The sequence below is a fragment of the Podarcis liolepis genome (assembly GCF_965112155.1).
Source record: "Podarcis liolepis genome assembly, chromosome: 8".
NCBI lineage: Eukaryota > Metazoa > Chordata > Lepidosauria > Squamata > Lacertidae > Podarcis > Podarcis liolepis.
In genome coordinates, this window is record NC_139560.1 from 35,918,480 (window position 1) to 35,926,844 (window position 8,365).

Genomic DNA, 8,365 nt, shown 5'->3' on the forward strand with positions numbered 1-8,365 from the left:
TATCAAACTGCTCAGAGAGAGGTAGAAGCTAATCGAGAATTTGCTTTCTTTTATTCTCTCCCCAGCAGCCAGAACTCCCTGAGAGACACCTTTCATTGGCTGTTTCCATCTCCTGTTTGCTGGCATCACAGAATCCTGCCTCCCTGCACCTACATCAACATCACATGTGTGAGGCTGATGGAATAAGTGATCTGAATCAGCCATCAGAACAAGCAGAGGCGTCAGTACATCAAGAGCAGTGAAGAAAAGGGGGTGGCAATTTAAAAAAAAAAAACCTGCCAAGCATCAGCTGAGCCCTCTAAATCTTGATTTTGCACATCTGCAGAAGCATGGAGAGAAATCACTATGCATGAGAAGCACCCTATTTATAACACTCTCGCCCTCTTTCCTATGCAGCGTGAAGCTGTACAGGGATAAGCTTTCTCACCAAAGGATGCTTTTACCGATTCACTGTATCACACTTGCTGAAGGCCAACCTGGAATCCTGATGCAAGCAGAAAATATTTTTGTTTCACAAAAGACCTCCACCTAAAATGGCAATAACAACATTTATATTCCAAAGACATATTTTCCTTGTTAAAAATGTGTTATTGCAGAGGACGTGATCAAGTGATAACACTGAAAATATTACACAAAAATATCTTATATTTCACCCATCCCCTCATTCACTAGCAGCAAGAAAGTAGTGTTATTGAAGTACTTTCAAAAGACAGTTGCTAAATTGAATTTTTATATTACATTGTAAAAGATTTCATCAGTCAGTGCAATATTCCTTTTGCCATATATGCTTAAATGTGTACTCCCGTTTATGTATGCCACTATAGATAGGTGTATCGATCAATAGACACAGATACATATATGACTATATATTAATATAGTTGTTTTGTGAGAACTACAGTAGATTAAATAATTTTGCATGATTGCTTTTTATTCTCCTTCTATACACAAAGAGTCTTGTACTCACAAAAGGAAGCTCTACTAAATTATTCTGATTTATCCATCCCTTAACCTTCAGGAGTGACCTCTGGGGACAGAGAGGGCTATTGTGTAGGCAGGTAGGGAAACCCTATTGCTCAGGCAGAATTCCTCTTGCTCCTTTCCTGATCCAGCCCAATGAATTCAAACTCAAGCTCACATATTACACTGAGTACAAGGTGTTTCCTGTACATACAAAAGCTTGTGTGAATGAGTGTTTGTTTGGGAAACTGTCTAAAGAGACAAATGGCAGAGTGTGCCTTCGGGGGTGAAGTAAGGCCATTGGAGAGTTACAATGTACACTTATTGTATTTGTACATCTCAACCATTTGTGTACACGGGTACAGAGATTGTACCCTCACTGGATATGAGCTTGTCTTTGGGCACACCTCTTACATTCTACCACCCCAATTAAATTTCCATGGATGTGGAAGATGTAAGATCATTCTACTGTGCATTAAGGTATCCAGTAAAATGTTTAAACACACATTTGCTTTACAAAGAACCATCATATATGTTTTAAATACAAATGCTTTACAGTGTAACCCTATAGATGTGTACTCAGAAGTAACCCTTGGTAAGTTCAGTGGGGCTTACTCCCAGGTAAGGAGGTGGCTATAGTCCTCTCTGTGAGCACACTTTCACAGTGACGCCTCTTTTCTCTCTTCATTACCCAAATTCCATAAGGGAAATTCACATAACATCTCCTCCTTATAATGTGTTAAGTCAATTTCTGAGTCCATGCCTCCCAACATCAGCGCACTCAACACAAATGCCCCCAGCAGACACATGTTCAGCATTACTGTGGAAGAGCCCTATTCCCATGCAGCTGCTTGTACATGCAGCTCTTACCTGTGATTGGTAACCCTGGCCAATTCATCTCACTGAAACGATACCATGGTAGAACTGTTCAGACCCCTTCCCTATAGATCTGTTCCTCTGGAGAAGACTAGTTGTTTATGCCCATTTTCAACCACCCCAGAGAATCCATGCATGGAACTAGTGTCACAGGCGAGGAGCCAGATGGCAGCCTAACATGATCCCTGATTGGATTCTGTGGTCACCATCTGCACAAGGGTGAGGTGGGGGAGGATGACTCTGTTGCAGCATCTCGTCCCATTCTACTTATTTTCAATCAGGTAGAAGATGCCTCATATCCCTTCTCTGAATCCTGCCTTGATTACACATGAGTACAGCCCAAGTCTTCCTACTTCTCTGGCTTCCTCCCTTACTCAACTTTCCATTTACAACAACCATTTTTTACTAAAAGATCTCACTTATTCAGTCATTTGTACAATGCCCTTTGGTAGCAGCAACACAATGAGTTGATTCAGATTTATCATGGGGTGCAGGAAACATATTGTAATCCCATTCTCCATAGCCCTTTTTTAGATGCTCCACGAACACAATGGGGATTGTGGACCTAGCCCCAAAATATGCTGTCCAATGTCTCCTTCTGTTTACTTGTTTCTGGGCTTCCCATATCTTTTTAAACTTTTGTCTCCAAAACTGGTGGTGTTTTTTTAATTCATTCTGCTGTTAACTGCGTTAAAATTACCTTTCTCACTTGACAAGTCATTTTCAGATATTTAAGCATGAACACAGAGGGGAGGAACTGGGATTATGCCCGTGGTTCCTGATATGTACACATGAATCACCAAATAAGAAGACATGGGGATGCGGGTGGTGCTGTGGTCTACATCACTGCACCTCTTGGGCTTGCTGATCAGGAGGTCAGCAGTTTGAATCCATGTGATGGGGTGAGCTCCTGTTGCTCTGCCCCAGCTTCTGCCAACCTAGCAGTTCAAAGGCATGTCAGTGGAGGGATGCGGATGGCGCTGTGGGTTAAACCACAGAGCCTAGGACTTGCCGATCAGAAGGTCGGCGGTTCAAATCCCCACAACGGGGTGAGCTCCCGTTGCTCGGTCCCTGCTCCTGCCAACCTAGCAGTTTGAAAGCACGTCAAAGTGCAAGTAGATAAATAGGTACCGATCCGGCGGGAAGGTAAATGGCATTTCTGTGCGCTGCTCTGGTTCACCAGAAGCGGCTTAGTCATGCTGGCCACATGACCCAGAAGCTGTATGCCGGCTCCCTCGGCCAATAAAGCGAGATGAGCGCTGCAACCCCAGAGTCGGTCATGACAGGACCTAATGGTCAGGGGTCCCTTTACCTTTAAAAAAGAAAAAGAAGAAGAAGAAAAAGAAGGGGGGAAAGCATGTCAGTGCTAGTAGATAAATAGCTACCACTGTGGCGGGAATGTAAATAGGATTTCCGTGCACTTTGGGTTTTATCATGGTGTTCCGTTGCACCAGAAGCGGTTTAGTCATGCTGGCCACATGACCCGGAAAGCTGTCTGTGGACAAACACCAGCTCCCTCGGCCTGAAAGCAAGATGAGCGCTGCACCCCATAGTCACCTTTGACTGGACTTAACTGTCCAGGGTTCCTTTACCTTTACCTTTTACATGTATTTCCAAAACAATACATGAACTGAAACACAGCCATCTTTTGAAATTCGCACTTGTCTGAATTTTGAGATGCTGTTCTTCAGCCAAGTAATATGTACGAAAGTGCATATACTAAAGAGTGCATATACTGTAAATGCATATATCAGTAAAACCATATACAAAATGTGTTGTATTTTTTCAAAATTGCTTTGCAAAAATTATTATTATTTATCAAATGTGTATATCGCCCTTCATCCGAAGATCACAGGGCAGTTCACAACACAAAAATACAAAATGAGAACACAAAATACATAATAAAACAAAAAACAAACCAATAACCCCCACACACACACACAAAAATGTGTACATTAGGTAAAGGTGCACATAAGGATGTGTGCATTAGGATAAAGTCACACTAAACTTCTTGTGAATGTCCATGGTGGAGGGGGTGTTGCAAACTGATGTAGAAATGAATTTAAGATAGGAAAAATGACAAATGAGAGAAACCAAAACTGATAGATTTGCCCAAGTCTACCACTAAATTCCAGTTATTCTTTTTTAAAAAAAAAATTCAAAAATAACACGTATTTGTGAAAGCTTTCAACCCCTCCCTCTCTTCAATAATACTGATGATGATACCAGCCTCGCACAGTATAGCCAATGAGTAAAATAAAAAAATCCTGAGCTACTCCACATCACCGATTGTAGCGTCTCTCTGCAGTCCATTAATCTTCTGTGCTACCATTCCTTTCTTTCATTGAAAAGATGCCAGGTCATCAGAAATTCTCTGTACTGACTCAGTGAAAAGTACAGTGCATTGCTTTCTCCGAGGGAATTATTGTTCTCACTCCTGCAGCCTGTCTCCTGGCTGTGAGGAGCTGCATTAGGTTTCCACTTCAGTGCAATACATCTCTTTTCCATTAAAAGTGCAATTTGTACAAACATCCTTTTATTACTTATCAATTGTTTCACCAGCAAAAACAAAAACAGAACACACAAAAACTGCAGAGCTTGGTAGAAAAATCCACTGCAGAAGAAAAATCCCAGCAAGGTTGCAGGGTGGAAGGGATATAATCCAGGGTGGTCCTGAATTTAATGAATGGCAAAATAGGACAATTTTGTTTGGCAACCCATATTAAGGGCTTTATTTCATTGGAAAAGGAATACAGATGTAGACAGGCTAATCAAATCTGTTATGTTGTTTGATCACAGAATTGTTTATTAGTTTCCTGCAGGGCCATATAGCATATTCATTTTTCTTACTTGGGTCCATGTGTTCTAAGGATAAGAACCTCTTTGAGGACAAGATGGCAGGGAAAATTCTTGCCTCGATCTGAGCCATTTCACACAGCTCCAAGCGCATGCAAGTCTGGCACAGGATGCCTATGCAGTAGAGAAGTCTGCACTGCAGCTAGAGATGTGGCACGTGGCTTAGGAGAGGAAATTATCCTTTCCTTTTCTCTGATAATTACTATGCTTCTTGCGGGTGGGGAGAGAAATACTGGGATGTTGGCTATGGGAACCTCTGTCCATTCTCCTTATGCATGATAGTGTGCTTGGGAAAAGTGCAGCTAACAGGCAGAGTGGAAACAATGCAACTGTCGGGTTACAGAACAGTAAATATGTTTTAGAAGCCTTTGTCATGCTTATCGTCGAAGCACATGTTTCATCAATACAGAAGCAAGGTATGCACAGCCCATAACTTGAAATGTCTGGTGCAAATTGTCATGGTTTGTTTTCTTCATGCATTTATATAGACCTTTCAGCATTGCAAATGTGGTTTTGCTGTAATGGTTTGCGTTAGAAAGCTGGGTGCTGGAAATGGGTACAGCTACTCCCTTAAAAGACAATTGGTCATGATCCAGTGAGGAAAATCCAGTAGCAAACTGTGCAGGGCTGGCCTGCCCCTGCCAACACAGCTGGAGAAGCAAGAATTCCATGAGATCTGACCGGAAGCCGCTGCCACCATGTGACCCCAGTAAGTGAGGCTTCATCCGGGTGGGATGGGGGACCTTCCCATTTTGATTCAGGCAGCAAATCAGGATGGGCCCACCCTGGGAATGTGTAATAGAATCACAAGCCACTGTGATAGCCAACACAAGTGGTTTGGTTACTCTTATCTGTTCCCTTCTGCTGTTCTCCTTTCAAACTGAAGTCACTGTGTATCTTTAGAACAGTGGTTCCCAACCTTTTTTTGGCCATGCCCCGCCTAAGCATCTCTAAAATCCTCATGCCCCCGCCCCCATGACATATAATTCTTATTATTCAAAAAGTGATCTCCTATTCACATGGATGAAGCCTAAAAGGCCACTCAGTGTTAATAACTCTTTCTCGAATTGCCCCCCTTAAAAATCAAATTGCCCCCCTATGGCGCATGTGCCCAACATTGGGAACCATGGCTCTAGACCCTCTCTGGTTTGGCCTCCTCTGCAATACACTTTATACATGATTGCAGCATAATTTATACACCCCAGTCCAACACTGACATCTACATGCATGCTATGTTTAATCGTTTTAGCATTCAGTTGTCAGTGGAGGATTATCACATCCTAAATTGCTGCTAGCTTTATATGTTGAGATTTTTAGCTTGATCTTTTTCAAGAAAGTGCAATTGCACAAACATTTACAGCTTCTCCCTATGCATAGCCTCAGCCAAGCGATAGCAGACTAAATGGAAGGAGCATAACTCAATGGCAGAACACATGCCTAGCGTCCAGAAGGTTTGAGGTTCATTCCCTGGCGTCTCCACAGATAACTGGGAAACACAGTTTTCTGAAACCCCGGGAGGGCCACTGCCAGTCAGTGTAGACTAACTGGTGGGGAACCTGTAGCCCTCCAGATGTTGTCAGATTCCAGCTCCCATCAGCTCCAGCCAACATGGCCAGCAGTTAGGGATGATGTTATATTCCAGAAGCTTGTAGAGGACCACAGGTTCCTCATTGTTGGTACAGCCAATACTCAGCTAGATAGTCGAATGGGCTGACTTGGTTTAAGACAACTTTGTATATTCCATACAATTGGCACTTGCCACGTAATTCTCATCAAGATGACAACTTCCCACAGCCTCACATTCTCCAGCAAATTAAGAAATGGTATGCAACTTGATCCATGTTTTGCATCATGGGGCAAACTGCTTCACAAAGCTTTGCTGGACCATCTCATGCTTTCATGGAGAATAGCTTTTACAAGCCACAATAGAACCTCCATGTTCACAGGCTGATGCTAGGAGACAAACAGGTGCAGATGGCCTATTTCTTTCATGCTGTGTTTGTGGACACCTGGCTGAGCTCTTTGTGCTATTTTGGTCAATGGTAAATTGGCCACAGATGTCAGCTAAGTCAAGGTGTTAGCTCTTCCTGATGGGCCTCTCAATGCTATTGCAGTGGATTTTATTTCCATCCCTGTGAAATGTAGCACACACTTCAGGTAAAGGAGATCCCACTGCTCTTTTTCCACAAATAAGGACAGTAAAGAAGTTATACACACCTGCTTAGAAAGTTATCATTTTTCTCCCTTCCTTTCTTATAATTTTAGCCTACTCTTCATCCAAGAAACCCAAAGAGCTCTCTCTCTCTCTCTCTCTTTCTCTCTTTCTCTCTCTCTCTCTCTCTCTCTCTCTCACACACACACACACACACACACACATTTGAAGGGTGATTTGTAGTCTAATGTGCAATATAAGTGCTTTGTAAATATTTGCCCTTGCTTTTTAGGATCCACCTTGTTTCTATTATTGTAAGTTGTTTAAAACTGTTTTTAATATTGCATTGTAATTGTTGTAACTCATTCAGGAACCTTATGATGAAAGACGAATAACAGCAACAACAATAGAAACAAAGCACTGCAAATACTAGGGATGTACATTGGCTTCATGTGTGGTGTGAATAATGAGGTGAATTAAGGGGAGGGTGTATTTCCACATTCCTGAGTAGAAGTGTGCTGTCAACAACTTCCTCTCCAGTCAGACCAGAGCCTCCAAAAAGCCTTGGGTCGCTCTGTTGTTCTGAATAAAAATATATATATACAGAGCTCTTCATGTATATCAGAGGCCTTTAAGACCTATCAGCAAACACAAGCAGAAAGAAAAGGCTGATGTGAAGCTGCAATGGTTTTAAAAAATGAAAAAGCAAGAATAAACACCATTCATCCACTTCCCAATTATTTGTAGCTAAGCAATAGATGGGACAACCCCTCACTCACCCTTCCAATACAGAATTTAGGAGGAAAATGAATCTGTTTTAATCCCCCAAATAAAGCCCTGGATCTATTTGTCTGAAGTTTGGTAGGATTAATTAACTCTGGATGGGTTCTTGTGCCTGTAAATTTTATCCACTTTGGCCAAATAAGAAAAAAGTCATCACTGTGTTTAGATTCCCTATTATAGTAAATGAGGACAGAGTTTCATTTTATACAGAGCAGCTTGGAATCCAAAACACATATTGAAGAGGAGAGAGCACAGAGAGACTTCAAAACAGGTCAGATTTCTATTTGTTATTTTTTTAAAAAGGGCAAGTACAAAGATACAAGGTAAATCTGGGGGCCCATGCACACCTTCAGTATATGCACATCCATCTTTCCTCGACACTGGGTCCCTTGATATAATGCCCACGCCACCTTAGCAAAAACAATTTGAGAGATTTCTACCTCAGAAGGCAAGCGGTGTGACGTCCCCTGCATATGGCCTCCCTTTTATGTTCCCGCTTCACACTCAGACTGACAAGAGGGGCTTGTGAAGCCTTTTCTTCATGGCTCCATCTTGACCTTGACCTCGGAGCTTTAGAGAAGGTGGCTTGCATTCGAAGCAGCCATTCTCCACCGTAACTCCTCTTTTCTTTTGATATTAAGGGGAGTGAAAGGTCATGCAATATGTTCCCCTTCTTAGGTTTAGCATTGGTGGGGGGGGGGGGAGTTCTGCTTATTCCTTTGCAACGTATTTTTGCTTTGA